Source organism: Oryza sativa, chromosome 9, assembly GCF_034140825.1.
Source record: "Oryza sativa Japonica Group chromosome 9, ASM3414082v1".
Lineage (NCBI taxonomy): Eukaryota > Viridiplantae > Streptophyta > Magnoliopsida > Poales > Poaceae > Oryza > Oryza sativa.
Window position 1 is genome coordinate 17,883,261 of NC_089043.1, and position 16,200 is coordinate 17,899,460.

At 46.7% G+C, this 16,200-nt stretch overlaps 1 long non-coding RNA gene and 1 pseudogene across 1 annotated transcript; one reads left to right on the forward strand and one right to left on the reverse strand.

Annotated features, from left to right (window-relative positions):
* Window positions 1-7,316: 7,316 nt before the first annotated feature.
* On the forward strand, window positions 7,317-8,855 carry LOC4346960 (uncharacterized). Its single transcript, XR_001539837.3, has 6 exons — window positions 7,317-7,464; window positions 7,609-7,657; window positions 7,755-7,852; window positions 7,976-8,115; window positions 8,339-8,417; window positions 8,540-8,855. It is a non-coding gene; the product is annotated as an uncharacterized lncRNA (long non-coding RNA).
* A 3,469-nt stretch (window positions 8,856-12,324) lies between these two features.
* LOC136351709 (uncharacterized) lies at window positions 12,325-13,408 on the reverse strand (annotated as a pseudogene).
* Between the last annotated feature and the right edge of the window lie 2,792 nt (window positions 13,409-16,200).

A 16,200-nucleotide genomic window follows, 5' to 3' on the forward strand; every position in this document is an offset into this window, starting at 1 on the left:
CTCTCCGCCGTCGCAGCCGAGCTCCGGTTCGCCGCCGTCGTCGCCCCGGACCTCCTCCCGCTTTGGCATCGCCTCCTTCGGCTTCGCCGCGTTCTCGTCGACCTCGTCCACTCCTCCGTTTCGCCCGCCGACCGCCGGAGCACCGCCGTCCTCGTCGACCCGAGCCGCGCCGCCGCCTCTCTCCGCTTCGGTCGCCGTTCCCGTCGTCGCCGTCGACCCGGGGTGAGCCGAGGACCGCCATTTCGTTTCCCCCTTCCCTCCCCTCTCTCGGGCGCCGCTCCGTCGCGCCGGAGGTCGCCGCCGGCGACCATCGGGGCGCGGGCGCGCCGCCTCCCGTCGGCCGTGCCGGCGAGGCCGCCTTTGGGCGCGCCCCGCGGCTGCCATGTGGGGCCCGGCCGTCAGCCGCCCGCGCCCTCGGGTGCGGCTGACGCGTGGGACCCACGGCGCCGGCCAGCGCAAGCCGCGTGCGCTCGGTCCACCGTGGACCGTGAGGCTGCCGCGTGGGCCCCACTCCCGTGGACCCGGTCCGCGCGTTCCTCCCCTCGGCTCACGCAATAAATCCGATTTTAAATTAAAATTTAAATGAAGAAATTCGCAAATATCCATTTAAAGAGCATATAAATTTCAAATGGCCATAACTTGGCCATTTGAACTCGGAATTGGACCGTTCAAGTCTCTAATTTTTCCTTAAGAAGTCAAGAACCCATTTTTGTGCTTTGTTTCTGCTTGTTATATGGAGTTTAGTAGAGTAAAAGCCGTTTCTTTTCCGTTGGTCGTGTAGACGCTGCAGCTTCGGAAGATCCGCTCTTCGTGGAAGTTGAAGCCGACGTTTGGGAAAGCGAGCAAGGCAAGTCACATCATCCTTGAACATATTGAATCCCAGTTTACAAAATTATGTTGATTTAAATTATTGCATTATCGCTTTATTTAAATTCCCGCGTTATCACTGTTTTATTTAGCCATGCCTATTTACCTTTGTTATGACCTTATTATTGTTATTGTTATTATTTCCTTGTTCACCCTAGAATAAACAAAACCCCAACTAGTGGACACTCTACTCCTGGTATCACTAGTATGATTTTAGGTAGATGCTACGCTGTTTAATTAGGTAACATTAAGGTGGTTTTACAACTCTAGACTTTGGGATATTCATATCACCTGGACACTTTGGAATTGTTGGTTTATTGTGGAATTGGATTCACACCGCCCCCTCTATTCAAAATCCCCAAAATGGTTTTAGGCTGGGCTCGGGGTGCATGGTTTTGATAGTAGCACCTCGGCCATATAAGGACCGGTCTTCGGGCCTCTGTTGCAAAGCACTACCGTACTTCCACATGTCTAGTGGGTAAGGCTTAGTTTGTGGCTCAGTCTGGTTATAAACAAAAGTACACGGATGGAGATGGACGAAGTCGGGGGTCGATGGACATCTCTAGGACAAATGAAGGCTACACGAGCTGCGGCCCGGTAGTCGAGATGTCATGGCACAGGGCTGGTGTCCTGCTGCTAGGGGCTCAATCCTGCCTACCTGTCCCGGAGGTTCCGGCCGTAGGTGGGGTTGGGTCGGTACTCTTGTCTATGGCTAGGATGGGTTGGAAACTATGTCATGTCTTCCGTCCATATGCCGTGGTGGTATGTGGCACGTGGTTACACGTGAGGAAGATGTGTCTTGTGGGTAAAGATGTACACCTCTGATCAGAGTATAATCTATTCGAATAGCCGCGCCCTCGGTTATGGGCAAGCCGAGCAATGTACCCAAGTTAGTGTTTTAATTCTTAAAATTTGCTCAATAACTAAAATGTCGAATGGTTGGCCTGGGTTGGCTTGGGACGAGCTGGGACCCAGGGTCGGGTTGCCAGTTCGGTCTGGATCATCGTAGGCCTTGGGTTAAGGCAGGTTCGTGAGGGTTCACGGCCTTGATTAATAATACTGTGTAGCTCTAGGATCGTCTTTATAAAATGGCTTTGGGCAACTAAGTGACTTTTAAATGTTGTTTTCTGCATAACTTAACCCCTATATCATTACCCCTTGTACCCCCTTGCATTAGTCGTGCATCTGCCGGTGTGGCTTGCTGAGTACTGTGGTTGTACTCATTCTTGCTCAATCTTTTCCCCCTTCAGTAAGAGAAGCTTTGGAGAAGAAGTCTTAGGTGGAGTCTTGGCTTATACCCCAGTTGAGCGCCTGTGAAGATGGAGCCGTAGGCCCGCTAGTCCGCTGCTGTTTATTTTTGATTGTCAGGCCTTAAGTGCCTTTGTAATAATGTAAATATTATCGATATAATAAAGATGTGTCTTTTATATCATGTTTGTATGGTGTACCCCGGCTTTTCCTGGGACGGGGATTAATACACTAGCGTTCGGGAAAATGCAATTTTCTCGGTCGCGACATGCAAGGAGGAATAGAAGGGGCTCTCAAGGGGCTCACGATAGGGAGGAAGGAAACCTACTGTAGTTATCATCTACACTGTCTGGTTATGTATGTTCGGTCATGATATATATGTTGCATTACGTTGTAGTTCAATAAGTTTGTAATATGTGTAATATAAGTATGTGTAATATTTATTTTATTCTGGTAATGTTGTAATATTTGATTGTAAGGTGTTACCAAGTTTGTAACGTTTTTAAACCTATTTCGTAAGGTGTGCTCGAGTTTGTATTCGTACTCTGAGAAAATTGTATTCCTTTTTTTTATGCATTATGTACTTTTTCGTATATGCACTTGATGAAATTTCTAATTTACCTTTCATGATGTACATGCAGATATGGAAGAGGAGTGGCCTTACCCGTTGCTTAGCAAAGAGATCGATGCACGACATCGTGCAAAAAAGATATCTGATGGAAATTCTTGTTCTAGTCTAGCTGTCCTGATACCGCGTACAGCCGGATGGTGGGTGATTGATCCACGATGGAAGCCGAGGTGCATAAATGGTTAAAGTTTACAACATAATGATATCGTACTATAACATATCCTAATGTGACGCAGGTCTTCTTACCTAACATAAATTTCATCATAGGTTGTCAGCTGCAGGTCTTCTTACCTTCGTTCAGATGACGCAGGCAACGATGCATTACGATGCTAGAGAATCTAAACAAAAACAAATGGGGGCACATAGAAAACGACGACAAAATATCGACAAGTCCCTACTTATGGCATTGGTTGATAGGTGGAGGCTAGAGACACATACATTCCATCTACCGTGCGGAGAAATGATCATAACTTTGTAGGATGTGTCTATGCTCACGGAGTTGCCCATAGCCAGCCAGGCAATTGTACTTCCAGACCCTTCGGAAGATTGGAGAGATGATATTGTATCACGATATGCCTGTATTCTGCCACAGTACGCTACCGGTGATACAGACGATGATGAGGATAAAATATTTTTCTCTGAAAAATAAACTCATGGCCCCACATTGAAGTGGTTGTCATAGTTTGAGGTAATTGAATATTTTTAATTAAGGCATATTCCATTCACATTCACATATCTCACAACACATTGTTTTTTTAGGTGCGATATATGCCTGACAATGTCCAGGAGTACCAACTGACGTTGTACCTTGAGGCTTATCTACTTTGGCTGTTTGGTTGAGTCATGTTCACCGGCTCGCACGGGAACACTGTGGACGCCAGGCTTATCCCCCTTGCTCACCAAATTGCTGAAGGTAATATAGTGCCATCTGCACAGTTTAGCTGGGGATCAGCCGTCCTTGCAGCCACATACCGTGGATTCTGCGACGCTTGTGTTAAGACCGGACAAAGGGAGGCGATTTTCACAGGGTGTCCACTTTTGGTCAAGTTGTGGTCGTACGAGCACTTCTCGTTCGGACATCCATACATGAGCGTGGCCGTGGCCCACAAGGACGATTACGCTGACACAGTTGATGATCGTCCTACCTTCGGTACTCGCTGGTGCTACGGACCGGTACGTATGCTTGCATTAAAGGAATATTTCTGTCAATTCAATGATACTGCATAACTAAATCTGCAATCTCCGATCGTGCAGCCACAGTGGGCGAGAATCCAGGTGCACAATGTGTACAAGTACTTCACCGAGACGTTCGAAAGCCTTAGGGAAAACGAAGTTCGGTGGACACCGTACACGAACGAAGAGGCCATTTTGCGTGGACCAAATGGAGTTAGCATCTTATGCTACCGCGATGAAGCGTACTGGATGACATGAAAAATGCTGGTGTACGACATATTCGTCGAGGGGTATAATGTTCAAAGGGTAATGCGTCAGATGGGACTGTACCAGCAAGTTCCAGTTCCTGTTGGACTTCACCTTCCACCAGATGTGCACACGTATGTTGTTATTTTACATCGCTTTAATTTCTGTGCTCTCCAACATTGTGAGATATAATTAACAGCTAATTGTTGTATTTTTGTTTCATGCAAAAGAGGCAAGCTGACAACAGGTATCGTCGATCTATGCACTTAAGGATGACCCCATGGATAGAGGCGTGGTCGCAGGCCTTGAATGATGTCGTCCACGAGACCAGGGCATACGATCACAACACTTACGAACAATACATGGCCTGGTACTCATCGCAGACTCGCATCCGGCTGCTTGCACCCGAGGATCCCGACGAGCGAGGTCCACCCACTATTGAGCAAATATATGATCTGTAGCTAGCACCCCCCGCTCACTTGACGGTACTACTCGCATTTAAATATTTTATTGCATCGGTGTCTCCTTATACATGGGGTTCCAATTTCTAACACTGTTGCTCCGTTCCATGCAGACCGACATTGCAGGGGAGTTAGTAAGGGATGCGAAAACTTTGTGGGAGAAGCTTAGAGATGGTATCGCGGGTACCAACCAGGAAGTTATGGCCACGGTCGACTCCCTCCGTAGAAAAGGTAAACGAATCATGCGGCTCGCGTCGTGCCGACATTCCTCGAACGTGTATACTCCGGCAACATCAATAAGGACGTTCGAGCAAATGCCGGAGCGTCCCTCTACCTCTTCCCGGCCATCCACCTCAGCCCGCCCTTCAGCCTCCGCGCGATGATCCAGTGATGTTCGTGCTCCAGTAAGGTCAACTTCGTTTCGTGAGGCACCTACTATTCCGACTATCCCAGAAATCACTCAAATGTCGGAACGCCTAGGAGGCTTCGGTTCAACTCAACGTAAAATACGTTATTACACAATGCCAAATTAAGTGCCATTTATATTAACGACTAATTTATATGTTCGCAGCACAACCGGAACGGGTACCCCCACATAGCTCTGCGCCCATCACCTCTCAATGGCAGGGTGGGTTTGCGGCGTTCGCTGGTACGGGATAGCTCATAAAAATGCTGATTTTTTTTCCCAATTGTTTATGTGAAATGACTAAATGATGTTTTCCAATTGATGACAGAGGGAACGCGAATGGTCCGTCCCGTGGCTCAGATGCCTCATGCAAGGCCACATATGATTCCTCAAATGCCTCCCGATGTGCCAACCTCACACTGGCAGGGAGGATTTGCACCATTTGCATGTCCGTGTACATTCAGTACCATATTGTCACGCATATGTCCACACGTAATTTTACTTGTTGCTAATTAATTGCATATACAAGGACTAGCCAAGGTATCCGTACCATACCCCGAGTGGAAGCAGAATTTATCGGTCAAGGAGGGTTTACGTCATTAGGCGGTCAGTCTCCACTTACATCTAATTTCACATTTTTATTATTTCAATTTATTAATTTTTCATGTATAGGAATCTTATTGACTATTTACTTCCTGAAATTAACAGGGCCTACTCAGTCGGTTCCACTGCATGCACCTACATATGGCACCAACCCATGGAAAGCACAATCCATAGATTACGGTGGTACGCACAACCATCACTCTCTATACACATATATCGATGGCATTTTCCTGTCATACATGACTCCCACTTCAACAAACGATAATAACTCCGTGACATTTTATATGGATGCAAGGCACGTCGTTTGGTGGTGGAGTACATGGTTATATGGACTTGTTGCAACAAGGTGATTGGCTATTTGGTCAATATTCCTCGCATCGTAATGAAATTCCATATATGCAAGCACCGTCAACAGGTTTGGATTTTTTTTTGTGTTATTGTTGTTTGCTCCAGCTTTGATAATTTCATTGATATCTACATTGCTTATGTAGGGTCATTTCGCCCTGAACTAATGTCAGGGTTTAGGCCTTACACTGCATCGTACGGTGACATTTCCAGCTTCGGTGGAGGGTCATCATTGGTACCCAATGAGCTTCGGGCTTCGCAAACTGATGATGCACCCCGGGTGACACAGCCCACACAACCAGAGGTTGACGATTTACAAGGAAACAACAATGACCCGCATAGATCTAACCGTGAGCGCCATGAGCCAAACCGTCTGTCACTCTCAGGCCCTCGACATGCCGCAGGAGGAAAGAAAAAAACTACAAAAAAGCCCGCTGGCATATCTAGGACTATGACTGACCATGATGACGAGTAGAGGTTAACATTATGTCTTTAAGTTCACTGGCAACCCTGTCTGAACCTTGCTATGCTTTTGGCTTTCTATTACTAGCAGAGAACATTATTTATTTGTACTGGTTATTCTTCATGTTATGTACGATGTTTCGTCGTTCATAAATATCTCATATTTTTACGCCCTATTTTGTACGCAGTTAACACATATGATTTTTGCTTAACTAATAATTTTTCGTACGAGAGCTAACAAAAATAATAGTCTCACAAACTAAATTAATAGTGCAATTTCGATGTTACTCGTGCGGTTAAAATTGGATAGTTGTATTACTTTTTACTACTGTGACTTAAATTACATACTAATTTCTTTTCACAGAGATGCAATCATACGCACCTAAAATGGCATCCTCTCTTTCCAATCATGGGACATGTCACAGAGAATCAATCATTCACAATTAAACAGTGAAGATTCCACTGCGCCGAAAGTGCCTTCGTCGCGTAGTAATTACTAAAGCAAACAGTTAAGCAGCATGTGCCACCGAAAGTGACGGTGTCCCTTTGTAATTATTCACTTCACGAGTGAAACAGTCCGACGCGCCGTCGTCTCTTTCTAATAATTGTCACTATGCGTAGCTTCTTGCAATCCCCTATAAATAACAACCAAACCTAGCACACAACTACATCTCTTCTTCATAAACGTTCCGCTGGTTCCAACTTCGTGTTGCATATTCTTAGGCCCGATCTTGAGGCAGGAACTGAGTAGTTGGTGAACTCGCTCTATGTTGTTCATTCACTCGCGACACGGTTCCTGTCCCAAGATCGGGTCTGTGAATATACAAATGTGATTTTTTTTAATACATTCTTACACCCACTCTTTTTTTCAAGTTCCAGCATCCGTTTGTGAATATGACCTACTACTGCAAATTCATAAACTCGGTGTTGCATATTCTTAGGCCCGGTCTTGTGGCAAGAACTGAGTAGTTCGTTAACTCGTTACCCGGTTCTTGTCACAAGACCGAGTATATGAATATGCAAAGGTAATTTTCTCTGTGAATATGACATATTCTAAATTCCTATTCTTTGTCAACTTTGTAAAAATTGCTCCCGAATGATCTCTCTACTCCTTTATATATTTTTCCTATATTCTAAATTCCTATATTGTTTCTTTCCTATTTGTATAGTCGCACTCCGTCGACACCATCTCCTCCTGCCTCAAGGCTGGCATGTCGGGTAATGAACCTGCTTGCGTCGCCATCTCCTCCTCTTAGCAGTGGCTGCTCGAGCTGTTCTAATCCTCTTGCGTGGTGTTGTGTGGTGTGAATTGCAGTGGCCTGATATGATTTCTTGTGGAGAGACGCCGAGTACCACCAGGAAACCCTTGAAATCCTCAAGCTCGCCATCAAGTCCACCAAGAAGCTCTGGGCCGTGAGTCCCCCTCCTCACCACCTTCAGATATACTGCAGTTCGATTTATTCATGGTCATGGTCTCTTAGTGTTGCTTTTGTTGTTTTTGCATACTGACATTTGCGTTCTGTACTCCATTGGCAGGTCATGCTTGACACAGTCGGCCCAGAGTTGCAGGTGGTGAACAAGAGCAAAGCCTCCATCTCCCTGTTATTCTCACCCCTTACCAGGGGCAGGAGGCCTCCTCACATGTACTGCCAATTAACTTCGCTGGGCTTGCTAAGGTAATACCTTTCAGTTCTATTTTTTCCGGAATCTTATTAGGCTGTGCATGAATGATTGCAAGCGGATAGGTAATACCTTTTTGTGCAAAATTTTATTATGCTGTGTACGAATGGTTGCAAGCAGACATGTCCTTCTTTTATAGAACTTACTATTTTGTCACTGTGATTTCCAGCATATGCTCAGTTTGATATAAAAAATGACTTTTTTTTTTGTTCTTTGCAGGCTGTGAAGCCAAGTGCCACAATATTTGTTGGGCAATGCTTGTTCACAGGCAATGAGACTACTTCAATTTGGTTAAGACGTAAAAAATATTCGGCATACTGCACTTAGCGTTCTGCATTTTTTTTTCCTTATGTCATTGTCAGTAGAATTTACTTTCTGCCCAAATTTTCTGATACCAAAACTCTAATTTGCCTTGTTTAGGTTTCAGAAAACAAAGCCGAATTTACATGTCTACACTGGTATCTCCGAAGTGCCTCGTTTTCAACGTCAAGAATCGTCAGATGCTCACCAATCTGAACGGCCATAGCGTTATGTTCCTTAGAGGACTACTCGTTAAGGTGTTCCTACAAGAACTACCTGTTAAGGTGTTTGTTAGCTTTATGGTTCAGTATTTGTGTCCAGTATCCACCATGCAGCTGTTTCATGCAAATCCTTTTGTATAACAAATATTCTATAGACTCTTAGCTTTCTAATATTGCTGCTCTTTCCATCTAATAGATTTGTCAGTTTATAGTCATTCCTATATTACTTACGCTACTGTTCCAGCGTCAGCATCCCACTGCAGATTAAAAGGGTGCATTGTGTTTCTTATTTTACTCTGATTTATATATGTGCATGTGGCGTGGGTTAGACTGAATATTTTGTTTCATTCACTTAGAATGATTTAAGTTAGATTAACAGCTTTGTTTTTACACCTTTCTTTGAATGCCCATTTCGACGTCTGTTTTATTAGTTCTAGCAGTCATTCTACCGTTAATTGAACATCAGTCCAACCAAGATCGGGCTAAAAGCATATGGTTCTGGGCCTAAATACACACTGCAAGGACATATTCTGCTAATCACTCATCAATGCTTGCTAATTACAGCCTATTATTACCCAGGATGACAGCACTCTGATCCGACTGAATTTCTTCCAGGCGGCGCGCCAATGGCGCGCCCCATCGTCTAGTTTGGTAATCCTTTTTTTCTCGCTGAACGATCTAGTGAATGATGCAACTACGGTTACAGATTAATAAAGCGCGTCAAATGGCTTCTCTCAAAAAAAAAAATTGATAGGGTGCGGATGCTGATGCAAATAAGATTATTTCGGATATTAAAAATGGCACATACACGATGTGATAATGGATTAAAATTGTGAGGTGTTATGTATATACGCAATCAACACGGTTCATAGGTACTATTGATGTGTAGGGGTAGTGTTGTTGTGGAAGTTGGGGAAGCTACAACCGTTGTCAATGGAGTCATGTGGGCTACGACTGATTAACGTCACCTCGCTGTCGTCGGTTTTTTTCCTTTTGAAAACTCATGTATTAATTTACATTACTGAGGTTACGTAATACTAATACATTAGCAATTACAATGCATAGAGCACACATATGGACTATGGCACATCCTAGTTTTCTAGAGGACTTTGAAAGATTTGAAAATAGAAACAATCGAGTCCTTAGTAATGTAAATTCAAGAAGCTTGATTCCAATATAGCTTAAAATAAGATGAGTTGCACATGATTGAACCACTGTACTATCCCAAAAGGGATCTCACACAAATGGATTTTTAGGCGATGGCATACAATGTGATATTTCAGCCACATCATAGAAGATTTTTGCCAAAGCATTAGCCAAAGAAGACACAACAGAAGTTGTTCCAAAGGTCTAGCCCCAATCCATGACACCAGCGAAGCAAACATAATAAGCACAGCAAGATGCAAATGAACCCGAAGACCGTACCCAAAAGGGGCCTCCATGCATAGGAGGTCGGGGTCAACTTGGGTTGGCTCGACACCATTAGTCACCTCATGAAGAACTTCCACCGAAGATGAAAAAGGCCTTCACCCTTGGAATGAGCTCACCAGAGATATAGGTGTAGACCGGTGCAACCTATTCTCGTGCAGATCTGGAGGCATTCTAACCAGTAGAAAGGACCCGTCGACGTAGTGACTCATCGGTGGGATCAAATCCCATAGTGAACTCCATGATGGCAGCACCAATGACCAGCTCTAGAACAACAAGAGCAAGATCGACTAGATTAATCTAGACAAACGGGAGAACCCGACTAAAACAACAACTACTAGTAGGATGGTACCTAACCCCTCTTTCACTCTTCGTTGGTGACAAATCTCCAGAGAGAAGGATGAAGAGGGGTCGGAGGGATGAGAGTGCTACTGTTGGGGAAATTTAGGAGAGACCTTGCATGTTTCCCTTGTGGGTTTACCATCCGGGGACTAAATTGCCCGATGGAAGATCTACTTGTTTTGGCATTGGAACCGTTGTTATCAAGTGACAGAAGCTAAAAGGATGTTGCCTCGCTATATGGCGTCATTGGGAAATACGTTGACATGGGAGTGTGGGACATTGTGTTCCATTTTGTGTTGGGGCGCATCATCGTTTGCCACTCAGCTCGATGGAGAGCAGAGTGTTTTCCTTGGGCGCACGTGTGAGTGGGCGCGCTAACATGAGAAGTTATGTAGAGGTGGGATTGGAGATCATGAGGAGGAGACAGAGAGGAAAGATGAGAGCTAGCTAGGTTGCAAGAGGGCACACGGAGGTGGATCGACTTCTCCCCAGGCGTCGACAGCGACACTTGCAAGAGAGCAAGCCGTCTCGCGTGACGAATCCAACGGCGCTCGAGGCTCTTCTCTAGTGGCGGCAGCGACTCTCGGCACTAGAGGTCATAGGGGACGGTGACCCTAATGACAGTGGTGGCGGCCATAGAGGGCAAATCATGATTTGTTCCTGGGTACATAGGGCCACACATAAGCGTTACATAGGGCAACTCTCAATGACTCAAGTTAGAAGTCATACATAGAGCATCAGGCATCTGAAATTGGCCCATTTGGCTTTCCGCGGACAGCCCATTTGGCGGCCCGACGCAGGATAAGATGGGATCGTCCGATCTAATGGATGGTCTCAATTGATCCCAACCTAGATAAATACCCGGTAGCCAAAACCCTAACCCTAAATTCATTTCTCCCGATCCCCTTGCTCTCTCACTCCCGTCATCGCTGCCGGCAAAGGGAGGGGGGGTGCCGCAACAAGGAGAGGAGGACGGAGTGGGGCGAGTGGAGCGTCAAAGGGGATGTCATCGCCGCCGAATCTGCTCGTGGGACATCCCCTTCGATGCTCCACTCGCCCCAATCCGTCCTCCTCTCCTTGTTGCGGCACCCCCCTTCGCTGGCAGCGACGACGGCCTCCTCCTCCTCCCCCATCTTTTGGTGTTGGGCGTAGGAGCATGCGACGGTTGGAGCAGGTGCTGCGGCGGCGGACACGATGACGACGAGCGCGGTCGAGGGTGGCGGTAGTAGGCCCGCTGGGCCCCAACATCCCCTCCTTGTGATTTTATTTTTTGATGAATGTTTTAAGAGATTTCCTTTTGCTGTTTTTTCCTCTTTTTGATTTTCCCCTTCCTATGATTGAATCTGTGATGAATTGGCTGCCCAATGAGGTGAATCTGCGATGAATCGGCTACGAATCCATGGGTGGTTTATTGGGTTTCTCTCTTTTTTTTACATCGCTAACAAAATCGGATTAAATTTTCATCACTTAAAAAATCAGTAATCATAAATTTTAAACCATTTATTAATTTTTTTTATCCTTCTTTATGCGTCGTTGAACTCAATAGAGACTAAATTAGCAACTAAAGACTAATATTAGCTATGTTTTAACTTGTAAAAAATATGTTGTTTTCGGTCCTATCCTGACCTGCATGGCTGCATGTCAACCAAACTGTCAAAAACAAATTTTAAAAAATTTGCAATGCACATTAAAACATCATATATCAATTAGAAAACATAAAGAGTCAAATTATATGTAGAATATTTAAAAAACAAATAAAGGCTCTATTTCCAAAATAATATTCCACATGTTTCTCGTAAATTGCAATTCTCACATGTGAACATGGAGATACGAGAAAAGAAAGCACCATGAGCTATTTTTACCGTCTCTTACAATCTTTCTTATTACAAATAATTATCCTGTAATTATGGTCAGCTAGCTAGTACTAAAATCAACCCATATACTATAGTCTACCCTCTCCAATCCCCAAAACTCTCTTGCTTCTTCTTCTTGCCGCCCAATTTCATATGACCAAATATTCATACTAGAGATGATCTTCTTTATGCTAGATGGTGAGTATGACTTTGGTACAAATGCTGCTTCACCATCACGAACAATAAGGTCAAATGGATGGTCTTAGGCCACTCATACAACTTGGGAAGGAAAACCTTGTTTTGCATCGACTTGAACTTAGTCTTCCTCATCATTGTTGTGTATGTTCCCGTGAACAGCGCCCGTCCTTCCCAGGTCTCTAACTTGTCCCACTCCATCGTCGTCTCATTGAGCTTAGTGACATGGATAGGTGCACCATTGTAGCCGACGAGGACAGCCATGAGCTCACCTTGGTCCGACTCAAAGAGGTGGCTGTCAACTTGTTGGTGGTCAATACCAAAGTTGTCAGGTTAACCAAGAAGTCTAAAATTATCGGTGTGGCTACATGGATCATACACCGCCAGCTTCCCATCTCCACCAAGAACGTACAGCAAGCCATCGTGGAGCACCGGGTTGCTGATCGCGCCGCCGGAATTAGCTGTGTCCCTGCTTCCACGTTGAACTCCGTTCGGTCGAGCGGGTGAGCTGTAGCGCCAGGGTCGTGTTGACGCAGTACACCCTCCGCGAGCCATCGTCGTATACGATGAAGTCGTAGGAGTAATGGGGCGTACACGGCAACTCGTATGCGACGCTCGTCAAGAGATCGATTTGGGAGATGGAGAAAGGTGAGAACAACGTGAGGCGTTGTTCGTTGGAGCAGAAGATCCTGGTGGCATCATTGGACGACGCCGCCTTCTGCATAATAACCTCGAAGTAGGGGCTGTAGTACCTGATGTTGGTTCGACCGACGACATCCGCGCAGCTGAGTAGGAGCGGGGTGATCCACGCTGGATAGAAGGGCGACACGGCGGAGCGCCAGTGCCGGCACGTCAGCGCGAAGCCGGGGGTGGCTCGACCACCCGAGCCGCTCAAGGACGAGCGCCAGCATATCCGACGGGAGAGACGACCAGTCCCGTTCCGCCGCCATCTCGCTTCCTTTTTTTTCTTTTTCTTTTTTCCCGTACGTGGGATAAAGTTCACGAGTACACGTGCGTGTCAGCAATGGACATGGTACGTATATACGCAGCGTTTTATTATGCACAAACGCTCGATGTATGGGTCGGTTTCAGCTTGTAACCCGTCGATCGGGTTCTTATTGGTTGCCAAATTAAAAAAACGCTGCTGCTTCCTTTTCCTAATTTAATTACCGGTGCAGATTATGGTTGGTACTAATTGATCTGATGTCGTGTAGGCGTGCATATACTTTATATTTTCCAAGTGTAATTCGATCGGGTGGATTCTTTTTCTGTCATCTTTACAATTGCAGTCTTTGCAATAGAAATCATGAGACAACACGATCAGGCAACCGCAAATTAAACTACCCTTATATATATCGTGTATAAGTAAGACACGGCACAAATACCGGCCGTCTCTCACACAAGAAAAGATCGATCGATCCGTCGAATTCATGGAGGAGAAAGACAATAATGAATGTCCGTCGTCGTTGGATCCCAAGCTTGCTCCTCTGCTGCTGTTCGGCGGCGACGACGACGACGACGCCACCTTCATGTACAGCGTGCGGACGAGAGCCCTGCTGCCGAGGAGGTCGACGACGACGACAACATGGACGCCACGACGAGAGCCCACCGGCGGTGGACCACGGCACAGGGCTGGTTGCTCATGGCGCCGCGCCGCGGTTCGCCCTCACCGTGCGCGACGACTTTCCTATGGGACCCTTTCACCGGCCGCCGGATCGCCCTGCCTCCCGACCACGACGCACGGCACCCTTCTCACCCACAGCTGCGACCGGATGTGCCTCCTGTCACGCCGCCGGCCCACGGACCCCGGCTGCGTCGTCGTCGTCGTCGACTTCGACGACACGGTGCTCTGGTATTGCCGCCCCGGAGACCTCCATGGGGTGGTGCATCACTACCTGCAGCCCGGGACGCCTCACCACGAGCACCGTGACTGCGTCGGCTGGGCGATAGGAAATCTTACGGCGATCGATGGCAAGTTCTACACCGACTTCACCGACCACGTCGCCGTCCTCGAGTTCTCGCCGGAGCCCGTGTTCACCGTGACCGCCGTCGACGGCGACCACGGATGCCCAGCAGGGTACACGCGGCTCACCGGTAACTTGGTAGAATCAAACGGGGACCTGCACCACGTTTTCTTCTCTCACCCCATCGGTTGCAGCCGGATCGTTGCGCGCGTGAGCGTTTACAAACTTAGCGTGGCGACGCAGAAGCAGAGATCGGCGTGGGTGAAGGTGGATTCACTGGATGGCAGAGTATTCTTCGTTGGGATAGACAGCTTGGGAGTTGGAGCGTCACTTGATGCAAAAGAAACCGGCTTGAAAGGGAATTGCATCTATTACTGGGGTATCAATGGCAAAGTGTTGAATGTATACGACATGAAACGAGGAACTACGGTTGTGATCAATCCCGGTGAGAATCTTCCGCCGCAAGTCTTGATGCCTACCCGATGAGTGTTTCTATGTTACTCCCTCTCCCTCTCCCTCTGTTTTAGGTTATAAGGTATTTTTTACTTTGGTTGAAGTCAAAATGTTTCAAATTTAACTAAGTTTATAGACAAATATAGTAATGTTTATAATACTAAATTAATTTCATCAAATCAATAATTTAATATATTTTCATAATAAGTTGTCTTAGGTTAAAAATATTACTACTTTCTTCTACAAAACTTGGTCAAACTTGTAGTTTGATTTATAATCTCTACTACTTAAAAAAAAACTGTAGTGGTGATGGTGAAGCCAACGTAGACGTGCATCCAACTTAGAAACGTATACACGTGACAGTGGAAAAAAAACGAACGCTTCATATCGACGTGCAACAGAAAAGATCCGGAATCAGCGCAACAGAAGCGCCCCCAATCCATCTTCGCGCATCCCCACATCGCCGCGCCCGCGATTCCGCGTCGATCTCCTCTGCGTCCCCCTTCTGTGGCCAGATCAAGATCGGCGGCGAGCCCCGGCGACCAACGGCGGCGCCCTCTGCTCCGGCAACCTCCTCCCCGACTGCCGCTCTGCATTGCAGCGCCCGCTTCCTCCGCATCCAACCTCGCGCCGCCCCCCATCGCCGCGCCCATCCTCCTCGCCTCGCCACGCCTCCACCACCGGCCCACCGCACCGCCTCCCCATCACCGCCTCCATCCCCAGTGCCCCGGCCACCCAGCCGAGCCACATGTGGACCGGGGTCGGCGACCACCGTGCCGCGTGCTCATCGTGAGCACCGACGCAGGGGTTAGTTCCCAGATGGTGTGCTTCGCCACGTCCCCCAGCAAGGAATCAATCATCCACCCCCTAAGGAGCCCCTTCGTAAGGCCACTGTAGATTGGAATCAGTGGCGGACCCAGGATTTATACCTTGGGTGTGCCCACAAATACAAGCACTACACATTGGTCTAGAGCATATACACAAAAATATAGGCAAACCGAGCATTTTATACACCAAAATATGGAGCCCTGTACATGGCCTAGACAAAGCATAATCTGGATTTTCTAATGCCTTGCTAAAAGAAGACAATGCCCTTGTTCCTCTTCGTATTAACTGATTTCAGAATTTTCAATTTTTCAACCAATCTCTAGCTCTCCTTTAAAAGAAAATTCAGGGAGACAAAGAAACTAAAAATAGTGAGAGACTAAAAGTCCCAAAGAGTATATCTGTATCTGAAGTTTTAGATAGATGATGCGAAGCTGGACCTGCTTGCTTGCCTTGGTCAATGTGGTTGCTGCTGGCTGCATTCCTTGCGTTGCTCACAG